Source organism: Lagopus muta, chromosome Z (genome assembly GCF_023343835.1).
Source record: "Lagopus muta isolate bLagMut1 chromosome Z, bLagMut1 primary, whole genome shotgun sequence".
In the NCBI taxonomy this organism is placed as follows: Eukaryota; Metazoa; Chordata; class Aves; order Galliformes; family Phasianidae; genus Lagopus; species Lagopus muta.
The window spans coordinates 3884654-3897701 of record NC_064472.1 but is presented as its reverse complement, the minus strand read 5'-3'; the positions used below and the strand labels follow the sequence as shown (position 1 = coordinate 3897701).

The window sequence follows — 13048 nt, the reverse complement described above, 5'->3', positions numbered from 1 at the left end:
TAATGTCAAGTCTGAAATTCTCCCATGGAAACTCTTTGGATTCCTTCAGTGTCTGCCAGGCTGGAACTTGGGGATGGAAGGACCACATTTGCCTTCACTGGTAACCCCTTTATGATAGGAGTACTCAGCGAGTTTCAGGGATTTCTCTTTCATGGCATCAGTCTGTTTTGGTGGTGATAAGTGGCTAGAAAACCATCAGATCTGGTAGCCAGTGTCCCATTATGAAGGAAGTTCACGCTGTTGATATCTGCTGTAATTAGCCTGTAAAAATCTCAATCAAATGACATGGTGAAATTACTGAGAGAATTCATGTTGATTTTCTGGAACTTCAGAGCACACAGTTAAAATGCTTTAGTACCCAGAATAAATAAGACTGTCAAATGACACACCTTCAGCAGGTGCCATTAAGACAGAGCAAAAGCTGCTTGCTACCAAGAGCTGTAACAAATCTTCCCATCAAATTTAATGGCTTCAGATCGAAATCTTTCTGCAGTGGTTTCCATTTCAGCTACTGAAAATCCTGTCTCATCTTGAGAGGCATGGAATACCTTGTTAAACGTATCTTCCTCTCCTCCCTTTCCTCAATAGAAAAAGTATGAGTAGCACTTGGAAAATCACACTGTCAGAGCTAGCATTTCTCCCATTGTGGAGCAATAAAATTCATTTGGCTTCAGTGAACTGATGTAAGTTTACACCAAGCAGTCTTCTACATAATCAAAGAAGTCCCTGCATATATTCACACACAAACACATAAATGTATATATTTATATATCACAATTCTTTGTAATGAATATATTAAAAACAAATCCCTGTGCTGATATGTACATTTCTATAAGCCTTCCTCCATTTTTCATACAGATACACACATTTAGTTATTGTTTCCCCATGATGACTTGCACGTAGAAAATGCAAAGCTCAGGCATTAATAATAGTCATAAAAACAACAAACCCAACAATAATAATAATTATGGAGCCAATTCAACATGATGGCAGCAATAACTGAGTTTGAAACCCTGCAAGTGTAATAGTCTTGTTTGTTTTATGATCCTGCACACTGTGGTAGTCTTAAAAATAAGAAATGTTCTTTCCGGCTCAGATTTCATACAGAAGAAAAAAAAAAATCATATCTTTAATTAAGATTTATGGCATTCAGCAGGACTCAGTGAGGATAGAAAAACTGCTTCAGAGTGTAAAAAGTAACAGTTAAAAATGGGGAAATATGATTAAGTGTCTTTAATTCCTGTTGCTTCCTTTACAGGTTTTCTGATGGCCTCAGGCAGAAATAGGCACTTATTGTCTTTAAAACAGCATTATTCTTGGCATAAAATGTTTATGGATCAAGATGAAACTCGTTCTGAGAAATAATAATGCTGGCATGAGTTGAAAGAACCTTGCCTTTGGAGGAGAAAAAAAAAATTAAACATATATTTAGTTTAATGAGAAAATGTACTTAGAGAGAAACACTTTGAAAAAAGAGAGAATTTCATGATGCAAAATACAGTTTAGACATATAATACTTATGAGACTGTGGTGATTTGCATCTCAATAATGTGAAGTTAAATTTAAATCCCAGTTCAGCCTTCAAATGGAGATAACTATGACCCTTAAAACAAGAATGAGACATTGCAAGGATCACCATTAACTATTTCTAGGCAACTGTATCGCCTTGGGCAATGAGAAATGATGAAAGGTAAAATCCTTCAATGATTCACACTTGTACTCATTGGCTACTATATCTGCAGATTAAACCACCAGAAACAGCAGTTGCTCAAAAGTATGGACAGTCAAATTCTGGGCTGTGGCCTTGCAACCATACTTTCAATGGCACTGTATGCGACAGACAAAAACAGGCTGAACATACAGTATAAAATATATGACCCACTCATTTAAACTTTCCCATATTTGAGGTACCTCAACTAGGCTGAGGCAGAGACCTGTGTGGTCTCAGGAGGTACTGAGGGAAAATGTCTTGAATTCATGCATCTTCTCTTTTGTAAAAACTTGGTTTCTGACACAGGCCTAGAGTCCAATTTAATATCCAGTGAAGGGGAAAAAGTGGTAAGAGTTCATATTTTTGATCCTGTGGCATTTAGCATCACAAGAAACCTTGCTCACTTGAATGTGATTGCTCTCACAGCTGCATGTTGAGCAATGTGAACATAAAACCTGGATTAAAATACAGTTAATTTCAACCAGAATCTGAATTCAACATAACTGAACCAGTAGGACTGATGAAGTGCTAACCAATTCCTTCTTATCTTGCTGAACCTTTGAGCTGTAAGTGGTATTAATGTACCCTGTGATATCCTACCTTGTTACAGAAATGTTGTGAGATACCACTAGCTTAGGAGCTGTTAACCACACTGCAATGGGGTACGATGGCAACCTTTTTGCAATTGGGTTTTGAAGCTGGGTTTATAGCTGTAATATAGAACAAACCTCAGGGAAATGCAAATATATATATATATATATATATATAATATATTATATATATATAAAAGGCAGCATATTTTCTCACATCTGGAAGAACTGTGTTCCATTAAAAAGTGTTTCATGCAAGTAGTTAACATCTAACTTCATTGAAATGACATCATAAAATCCCAAGGAATAGACTACTTTTTTTTATGGCTTCTTTTCCTAACCAATAAAAGTGAAATACACTGGATCCTCAATTATGTTCCCCACAAAGAGGCAGCCTGAAGACTGTTTTCTGTCCTAAGACCAAGACCACAGAAAATGAAGTCCAATTCCCTTTATGTAGATGTGCTAAAACCTTCAGGGACTCCATCAGATTTAAATGGAGAATCACAGCCCAAGTCATCAGGATCCCAGTAACAGTGAATGCTGACTTGACAGTTTTTTTAAAGAAAGCCTTCTTGAACATATTTCATCCAGGAGATAGTCTGGTCTGAACCTCAAATAATCAGTCAGGTATGTGGGCTCTGAAAGTTCAGGTCATCTTTTGTTTGAAGCTCCACAGCCATGAAAAAAAAGACATAAATGCAAATACAAATATAAATGTAACATTCATTAGCATAGAGAGATGGAGACCATGATCATTTAGACCAGGCAATTGCTGTGAAGTGGGAAAGACACATAATCTCAAAATCAAATTAACATTTTGCACAAAATGCTAATTTTGGTGTTTAGACTCTGAAGTGCCAATAGTGACCATCTCACTTACAAAAAGTAGTTTTGCAGCATGTGAAATGCATGCTGTGCTTAGTAACTGGGACTCATCTGAAGGATGGTACCCATAAGGGCCATTCAAAAACCTCTAGCAGCATCTGAGATCATGATTATTGATTCACTTATTATTGCCTTCTTCTGAATGAGTAATTCAGCATTTTACTTTACTTTTCACCTTCTCTAAATCAGCCTCAAAACACTGCCCTTAATCTTGGTTGTAAACATGCTGAGGTTTGTAGTGAAGCTGCTTTTCATTATATCCTTTAAAGCTTCCATGAGTGTGTGCTACTCAGCATCTAACCTTCAGCTGACAATCACATATTTCACATTTGCAAAGAGACATGTATTTCCAGGAAGAAGAAGGAAGTGGGTGTGGAATTTGTTCTATACTGCAGACCAATCAGCAGACTAAACTTTCTACGTTATAGTCCCATCCCTGAATGTTTCACAGTGAATCTGAACTTTAGAAACAGGTTTGGAGAATCCCAGAGAACTTCAGATTTTCACACTTCAGAGGTGCAGGAGGATGAATAACATCAGACACAGTTCTGAGCACTCTGTAGAGATAGGCATTGCAAACAGATTAAATAGAATTGACTTCTGCCTCTGCAGCATATCCCATTCTAATTTCTCCATGACGTTTATTGTTATTTCCCTCTATGACTTAGAAATATGCACAGGTAAGCTTTTTTAATTCCTCTTTCTTTTTTTTTTTTTTTTTTTTTTCCCCTTTTTTTCCCTGGTCTATCTAGTGAGCTGGTATGGAAGTATACAGCATTATATTTTTGCTATAAGCTAAAAATACAAGGGAACTATAAAATAGCCCTGCTCATGGGCTTCTGCTCATGGGGTTCTGTGATCACACATCTGACGCAGATCATTAGCATTTTAAGGAGTGGGTGATGCTTACAGCCTCTCAGTTAGAGCATTGTAACATTAACTGACAGCTTGTGGCAATCAAGGCGTTTTCCTTACATATGTAAAAATGAAAGTCATGTAATAGTTACGAGATCTACACTCCAGGGGAAGTGGGCGACATTAGCACAGGATAATCATATGGCTGAGACTAGCAGCCTTATTATCTTCTCCTTCAGGGCTGGCTTCTTTGGAGGCAGAAATAAGGGCCATCAACCTCCTGGTATATTTTTACAGGTGGGAAGGTGCAGAGCTTAGAGCTAAGTGGGAATTAATTTGTTAGCTACAACAAATGAAAGAGGGAGATAAAGATGCCTTGGTCTGACAGCCTCATGGTCACTTGGAAGTATCTGCTGGGCTACTGTACCCTACTTCTGATGGGAAGAGAAAGCAAGGAATATTGTATTACACACTGTATCTATAACACAAGACCATATAGTTGAGAGCAGGCTATTCAGCTAAAATGGGATCAATTGATGAGTTCATATTTGTGTGAAATAGAACACTTCTGTACTCTGATTCTACTTCGGATCCTTTTCAGTAACATATAGCTGTATATGAACTTCAGAAGTATTTAAGAATTTATGACTAATCTCTTTTAAATCTACACTTTGAAAAATCTCTGTTATAATTAATGAAAGCTACTGTTTACTTTATTTCACATTCCAGCTATATTTGAGGTGCAGAAATCAAACCCTGTAGCCAGATAAAGGATATAGAGCAAGTATGTTTACTTCAGCGGTGCTCGTACGCTGGCTACAAGGGGAATAGATCTGGCTAGCTTGCACACCATAGAGCAAAAGCTTGGTACAGATATAGGCCAAACTTATACATAATCAACCATTTCCAGGAATTCACATACATACTCACTACATTTCCAAGAACACATCAGCATATGGTCTCTCCCTCTTGCTCGTGCACAGTGAGCAGTGGGGTCTTCTCCTGGTGGTCGTGGAAAGAAGAATCATCGTCTTCCTTGCAAAGGCTCGTAGACTTTCTCGTTGCAAGCTCTTGACCCTGTGGGAGGTGTAGCTCTTGAACCAGTTCTAACTTGCACTGTGGACATCTTATCACATACTTTCCAAGCGTCCTTGAGCTGTTCTCAAAACTCTTATCTTTGTCCTCCACCCCTCACATTGTTCTAATCCCATCTTGTTGCAATCTTCATCCTTTCAGCAGCCTCTGCACATTTGCTTCTGTAAACTATCTTTTACCCTTCATTTCTGTGAACCATCTTTTACTCTTCAATTTCCCCCTTTAATTTAAAGTTAAAAAACTTTAATCTAGCAGGATTGTTGACTGCTAGATTACCCCATACCTCTCTAATATGTTCCCAAATACGCCCCACTCTCCACCTTTTGCTTCAGCTCATGCCTCTTCCACTTTCCATATTCCTTCCCTTTGTTCTGACATAAGAACATTGAGCACTTCAGGGCTAAGCACATAAATCCTACCAAGAAGAACAGAGCTGTATTTGCCAAGAGAAGTTGCTTTAGCCATCCGAGATTTGGTAACCAACTAGTAAGTTTATCCCATAGTCCAGAGAAAGCTGTTCCCCAGTCAGTCTTATCCCTGCTTATTTCATACAAGACTTCTTGTTTGTTCCCAAATTTTTCCTAAATCCGTCTCAATCCTCCAATCCTTGTTTATATAAGCACAACAACTGATTTCTTAGAGTACTCATTCCCCCGTCCTTTGCAGTTAACAAATCCAGCACTATCTTATTTTGCAGTGCAATTTTTGTTAAGGAGGATATCTCCTCTTGGATTTTGATGCTGGCTCTGCATAGTTCTCATTATGCCTGGTGGGAGTTCTTTCGTATGGATGCTTGTAGGAAATGCTAAATATCCTATACAATGCCCTTTCCAATTTATTGGTATTAACTTTTGAGCTCTCCCATCTCCACACAGCCACCAGAAACCTTTACCCAAATGACACTTGCTCACTATACTACCTCCATTATGATATTCGTGCCACTAATGAGACTGTTATTACTTTCCTTAATAGTGATCGCTGTTAAATATGGAAATGTAAGGTTGATCCAAATAGAAGGGAGAAGAGTGACAATCATGCATTTAACAGTAACAAATAAATAAATAAATAAACAAATATAATAACAAATAGAATATAGCAAATATAACAAATATAAAACCCATTACAACACAAAACATAGTAATATTGCAACTAAAATACAAAATGTAACAGCACAAAATATCAACTTGCCACAGACACCACCCTGGGTACACTGAGATAAAGCAAATTAGTAACTAACTCATCTTTTCTTTATGCATTTTCCTTGACAGACCAAGTAGTTCCTCAGCATCTTGGAATAACCTCTTATAACAATATTTTATTTACCCCACAAGCCGTATTAGTTCTACAAAGGAATGTCTCTGGCCACTGTAAAAAGATATCAATACCAACATACAGCAATACCCCCTTTTTCTTGGGAGTTCCAAGAAATTGATTTGCCATTGCTGCCCTGGAAGGTTCCCTTTCCCAATAGACCCACTTGTACCCTGCTCCTGTTACCAGTATTGTACTTTGTAGTGTCTGTTTGCCCAGTATATTTTCTTATCTTCCCTTAGAACAAATTTTCATAAAACACTAAAGGGCATAACAATTTGTCCATCTGGCGCACACCCATCTGTCAGCTCACTCTCTTCACTTCTAAATCATTAATTAGATTCCTATCCTCTTTGGAATATTTTTCAGGTTCTGACTCAGAGTTTTTAAGTTTACCATCTGGAATTAAAGTCTTCTTCAACTACCTATTCTGCCACCTGATCTATCATCTTATTTCCAGTTTCCTGTGCAGTGTTACCTTTCTGATATCCTTTACAGTGTATAATAGCCACTCTCTTTGGTAGATTTACATCATGCTGTTTTCCTCGTGTGTGAGAAATCCTTGCCCTTTTCATATGGTACTGTGAGTGTGTAGCTCCCAAATACATAATTAGCATCTGTCCATCCATTTAAGACTCTTGTCCAGGCAGTTATTTCAGCCTTCTGAGGAAAATCCCCACAGGTAACGGCTGTGCTTCGATTACCTTGTCAGCAGCAGTTACTGCATATCCTGCCTTATGGTTTGCTTGTCTCACAAGACTGCTACTGTTGGTATACCAGGTGTCTTCTGCATCTTCTAAGGGTTCATCCTTCAGTTCCGACTGTCTGGAATATGCATCTTCAGTTGTTTCAAAGCAGTCATGAAGTATTTGTTCTTCAGGAGTTCTGCTAAAGAAAGATTGAGAACTGGCTGACTGGCAGAGAACAGAGGGTTGTCGTTGGCAGTGCAGAGTCCTGTTGAAGACCTGTAACTAGTATTGTTCCTCAGGGGTTGGTGCTGGGTCCAGTCTTGTTCAACATCTTCATCAATGACCTTGATGAGGGGACAGTGGCCACCCTCAGCAAGTTTGCTGATGATACGAAGTTGGGAGGATTGGCTGACACGCCTGAAGGCTGTGCTGCCATTCAGCAAGACCTGGACAGGCTGGAGAGCTGGGCAAAAAAAAACCAGATGAGGTTTAATAACAGCAAGTGTAGAGTCTTGCATCTAGGGAGGAATAATTGCATGCACCAGTACAGGCTAGGAGATGACCTGCTGGAGAGGAGCTCTGCGAAGAGGGACCTGGGTGTCCTGGTGGACGACAGGTTGGCCATGAGACAGCAGTGTGCCCTTGTGGCCAAAAAGGCCAAAGGCATCCTGGGGTGCATTAAAAAGAGCGTGGCCAGCAGGTCGAGGGAGGTGATCCTCCCCCTCTACTCTGCCCTGGTAAGGCCTCATCTGAAGTACTGTGACCAGTTCTGGGCTACCCAGTACAAGAAAGAAAGGGACCTCTTGGAGAGAGTCCAGCGGAGGGCCACAAAGATGGTGAAGGGCCTGGAGCATCTCTCCTATGAAGAAAGGCTGAGTTGACTGAGTCTGTTCAGCCTTGAGAAAAGAAGACTGAGAGGGGACCTGATCCGGGTCTATAAATATCTAAGATGTGGGGGACAGAGTGGCGAGGCCGGACTGTTTTCAGCGGTGTGTGGAGACAGGACAAGGGGAAAAGGCCAGAAACTGCAGCATAGAAAGTTCCACACAAATGTGTGCAAGAATTTCTTTATGTTGAGGGTGACGGAACACTGGAACAGGCTGCCTAGGGAGGTTGTGCAGTCTCCTTCTCTGGAGATATTCAAGACCCTTCTGGACACCTATTTGTGCGACCTGGTGTAGGAAACCTGCTTTTGCAGGGGGGTTGGACTCTATGATCTCTGGAGGTCCCTTCGATTCTATGATTCTGTGAAGATACTGATTTGACAATATTAGTTACAATTATTTCCACCTCATTCTGCTTTACCGGGGTGGTCTGGTGTATCAGGAATCTTTGGGGTGAGAGCCAATGCTTCCCTTTTACTTCCAGTACAGTAGACACCGTATGAGATAGTAAAACTGTTATTCTTTGGCCTAGAATAAATTTACTGGTTTCTTGAATATTGAGTACTAGCACAGTCACCGCCTTCAAGATCCCTGGCCATCTCTTACTTCATCAAGCTATTTGAATAAGCATGCCACTGCTCTCCGGTAGAGTCCGAGGTTCTGAGTAAGGACTCTCAGGGCTATTCCTTATTTTTCATATGAGAAAAACCAGAAAGGTTAGTCATGTCTGGTAGCTCCAAAGCAGGGGCCTTCATGAGTTCTTGTTTGAGCTGAAGGATTGCCTTCCTTGCCTCCCCATTTCATATAATATTTTGGCTTTACCGTCAGTCCATAGCTGTGTATCCACCATTGGCACCATCCTGTCATTCCTGGGAACATACCGAGTTCCTTGGCATTTGCACTTCAGGGGTTTGGCAGATGGCTTTTTTCCTGACAGTCCTTAAGGTTCAAAGTCCAGCTGTAATCTCGTATCCCAAATACATCACTTGTTGTTATGTGTGCTTTCTGTTGAGAAACTTGAAAATCAAATCAAGAAATTCAGCAAACTCATAGTCTATTTGCACACAGTCCTCTTTTTTTCCCATGGCATCCACGTACTGCAGTAAAGTTCCACCATAGGATGGAAGAACTCAAGTCTCGGGCTCAGGAGTTGACCAGCTCTCAAAAATCATTGAGCTATTCTCACAATCCTGGGTAACATTGTCCAAGTTAACTGAGTCTTTTTCTCCCAATATTAGGGTTTTCCTATTCAGAGGCAAATAACCTTAGGCTTCCTTTGGCCAAACCAGGCAGAAAAGTCATCCTTCAAATCCAGAAGATAAACTCCACATATCCATTTTTTAATTTAGTTGATGAAGTGTATGGATTTACCACCAAATATATGCATTCAGCAGTTCTATTACTTGCCTTCAAATCATGTACCAAACTCCAGCACTTGCTTTCCAATTTTTCTTCAGCAAGTTTAGAGTATCAGGATTCATATTCAATTAGTAATCCAAACTCTAAAAAAATATCTATTATTTCTTTTGTCCTTCTACAGTCACACATCCTCCAAGGACACTGCTTTACTTTGACTGGGCTAACTTTTGCTTTTAACTTAACTTCAATTCAGGGCTGCTCTGCCAGGTATTCCTGATACCCACACTCCTAAGTGTACCTTATTAAAATTTCTGTAACTTCTGGAAGTACAACCTTGTTTTTCCCACTTTGTGTTAAAACCAGAGCTACAATTTTCAGTCAATTCATATTTTTGACCCTCAGCTCCAGTTTTATTAAATTTCTTGCCAGAGTAACCTGGCATGTACACGAATTATGTATTCCTACTTGTTTCTCAGCTTGTATTTAATTGATCCCCAAAATTAAGCCTTTTCTTATTGGGCAGCAGCTCCTACTACTGTTACAAAATCATCTACAGGTGGTAAGAGGCACCCATATCCACCAGAAAATAAACCCTTTATCCTGCTCCCCTAGCTGCAATTTAACCAGTGGATCTGCTAAGGTAAATTTCCCAAGTTCCCATCCTTCAGATTTGCAACCAGAGACAGTTCTCTCTCACTCAGCTTTGTAGGATTTCTCTACCAGTGTCCCATTTCTCTGCAGTTTGCACACTGCTTTCTTTCTGGTGGGATGGAGCCCTCCCTGGACTCTTCCGGGCCCCCCTACCTCTCTCTACCTCCCTCTGAAGGGATGTCTGGGTCCTATGGCTCTACTCTAGCATTGCAACAGTAACAGATGCTGTTATTCCCATTTTCTTTACTATCTTTCTTTCTCAGTCTTTTTTTTTTTTTCCTCCTTCTCATATCCCTCACCTCTGTTCAGTGCTGACATCCCTGTCACTCCCTGCTTATCTTTGCCTTCCTCAGCCTGTGTCCTTCCTAAACTTTTTACTTTCCAAACTCTCATCATTACACAAACTACTAACATCATATTTCAGTTTCACCTCCTCATCTCCAGAGATTTCCAATGCTAACACTGGGATTTTGGGTTTCCTAGATCTCTGCAGAGGCTATTCTCACTTCCAGTGCCCTATCTTCTCCACCTCCCCCCTTCATAAGTAACACTGTTTACAGCAGCAGTCTCTGAGCCTGGTTCTCTCTCTGACTCCAAGTTTCGTTCCACTCACAGGAATGGTGCAGGGATGGGGGGGGGGGGGAGGGGGGTAGAAAGGGGGCTGCTCTCATTCCAGCACAGATAAACTCACTTTCTCTTTAACCCTTTTTTCCCTTTGTACACTATTCCATTATTTGTACCCTCAGTTACATTTCCACATACCCTCAATTGTATTTCCGTATACCACTAATTGCTACATTTTCTTATACCATCAAAAGTTTGTCACGTTCCCTTCAAAACCCACAGATCAAACAGTACAATTCTTTAATTTCCATAAATCCCATTAATACTATTCTCTTAACAATCCGTATCATTCAGTTGTAACACCTCGCCACAGAGCCAGCACTGACTGACCCACCTCCCTCACACACCTACTAGCAAGCAGAACACAATATTACATAAACAAATTGATACTCATTCCCTGAATGGAATGGGCATCTCTCTATGAGTTTGTTGTCCCCATTCATAGATTCATACAAAAATCTAAAGGCAGACAATCAGACAATGATCATCATTATACTCCGCACTCACCCTGCAGCTATGCTGCGTCTCAAGTATTCAACACATTTGCTCATAATCACACACAATGCCAGCTTTACACTTTACCAAATCAGAGCCCTGGACTCCTTTCAAGTGTTTTGATAGCAATTACTCAAATACACAGTACTGAACACTTACAAGAGATGGTGATAAGAGTGATACAACCTGTAACTCCTGCTACTACCACCAGGAGAACCCATGTTATCATTTGGCAAAATACCCACTGTTACCAAACACCTAAGGGAGAGCTATTGCTCTTTCCTCGCATACAGCTTTCAGGTCTGCTTTCGAAGGAACTTCCCTGAGGAGTCTCCATAACCCAGCCAGCAACCTGATACATGAGCCCAAATACCTGAGGGGGGAGAGCATGCACACTCTTTCATACCTCGTGTAGGACACCTTCTCATTACATATGGGATCCCCCTTTCCATAAACATACCTGGTTCATCGATGGATGGTCCTTGTCTGTTCTTGCAGTGATCAGATGAGGGAGTACTTCTGAGAAATCTCAGGGCACACCAAAGCCGTCCACCCTCTCAGCAAATCCCGCAGCTGAACAGAGGTTGTCCCATCTGGGTCGCCAAATTGATTTGTGGAAATCAAACCCTATAGCCAGATAAAGGATATATAGCAGGTATGTTTATTTCAGCGGTGCTCGTACGCTGGCTACAAGGGGAATAGATCTGGCTAGCTTGCACACCATAGAGCAAAAGCTTGGTACAGATATAGGCCAAACTTATACATAATCAACCATTTCCAGGAATTCACATACATACTCACTACATTTCCAAGAACACATCAGCATATGGTCTCTCCCTCTTGCTCGTGCACAGTGAGCAGTGGGGTCTTCTCCTGGTGGTCGTGGAAAGAAGAATCATCGTCTTCCTTGCAAAGGCTCGTAGACTTTCTCGTTGCAAGCTCTTGACCCTGTGGGAGGTGTAGCTCTTGAACCAGTTCTAACTTGCACTGTGGACATCTTATCACATACTTTCCAAGCGTCCTTGAGCTGTTCTCAAAACTCTTATCTTTGTCCTCCACCCCTCACATTGTTCTAATCCCATCTTGTTGCAATCTTCATCCTTTCAGCAGCCTCTGCACATTTGCTTCTGTAAACTATCTTTTACCCTTCATTTCTGTGAACCATCTTTTACTCTTCATATTCATATATCCTTTCTCAAAGTGACTACAGTTTTCTACACTTTCTCAGGAGGTTTAAGTGTCTTGATGAGAAGAAGCCATCAGATTTGGTGCTAAGGTCTCACCTTAGACTGACACAGAAGAGCACTAAAATCTGCTCCAGTGTTAACATATTTCCCAAGGGCAGGAAGCCACAGTATATATCATGAATATCTCTATCATTTCACGATGGTATCTGCTCTCAGTTTCACTCTCTAAACTTTCCCATGGGATAGGACAAGGAGAAAGAGTTCCAAATTTACAGAGAGGAGATTTAGACTGTATATATAGATGAATATTTTAACAATACATGCAATGAGGCACTGGTAAAAGTTTCCCAGAGAGGGAGTGGGTGCCCCATCCTTGGGTATACTCAAGATCAGGAAAGAACAGGCTCTGAGCACCCAATGGAGTTTTAGATTCCCCTGTTAATTGCAAGGAGAGGGACCAGATGGCCTTTAAGTGTCCATCCCAACAATTCTATGGTTCTATTAAATGCTCAGACCAAAGATTAGTGAGCAGAGGAGATATATGTTATTTTCCACTCATTTTCAATTAAATGCACAGAATGTATTTTGAATTAGTATGCTTGTACTGAGTAACATTATTAACATTTTATTTAATTAAAAAATAACTTCTCACTCATTTTCTCAATGTGGAAAAAATGGATTTTAAATGTAAGAACATGGAGTCACTAAT

General features: G+C 40.4%; 1 long non-coding RNA gene across 2 annotated transcripts; it reads right to left on the bottom strand.

Annotated features, from left to right (window-relative positions):
- Positions 1-2527: 2527 nt before the first annotated feature.
- On the bottom strand, positions 2528-12097 carry LOC125687158 (uncharacterized). Of its 2 annotated transcripts, none has more exons than XR_007373986.1 (4): positions 11950-12097; positions 11613-11779; positions 4971-5121; positions 2528-3746 (listed from the first exon to the last, which is right to left on the bottom strand). It is a non-coding gene; the product is annotated as an uncharacterized LOC125687158 (long non-coding RNA). The 2 variants fall into 2 exon arrangements; XR_007373987.1 differs by having other exon boundaries at positions 11954-12097.
- Positions 12098-13048: the final 951 nt, after the last annotated feature.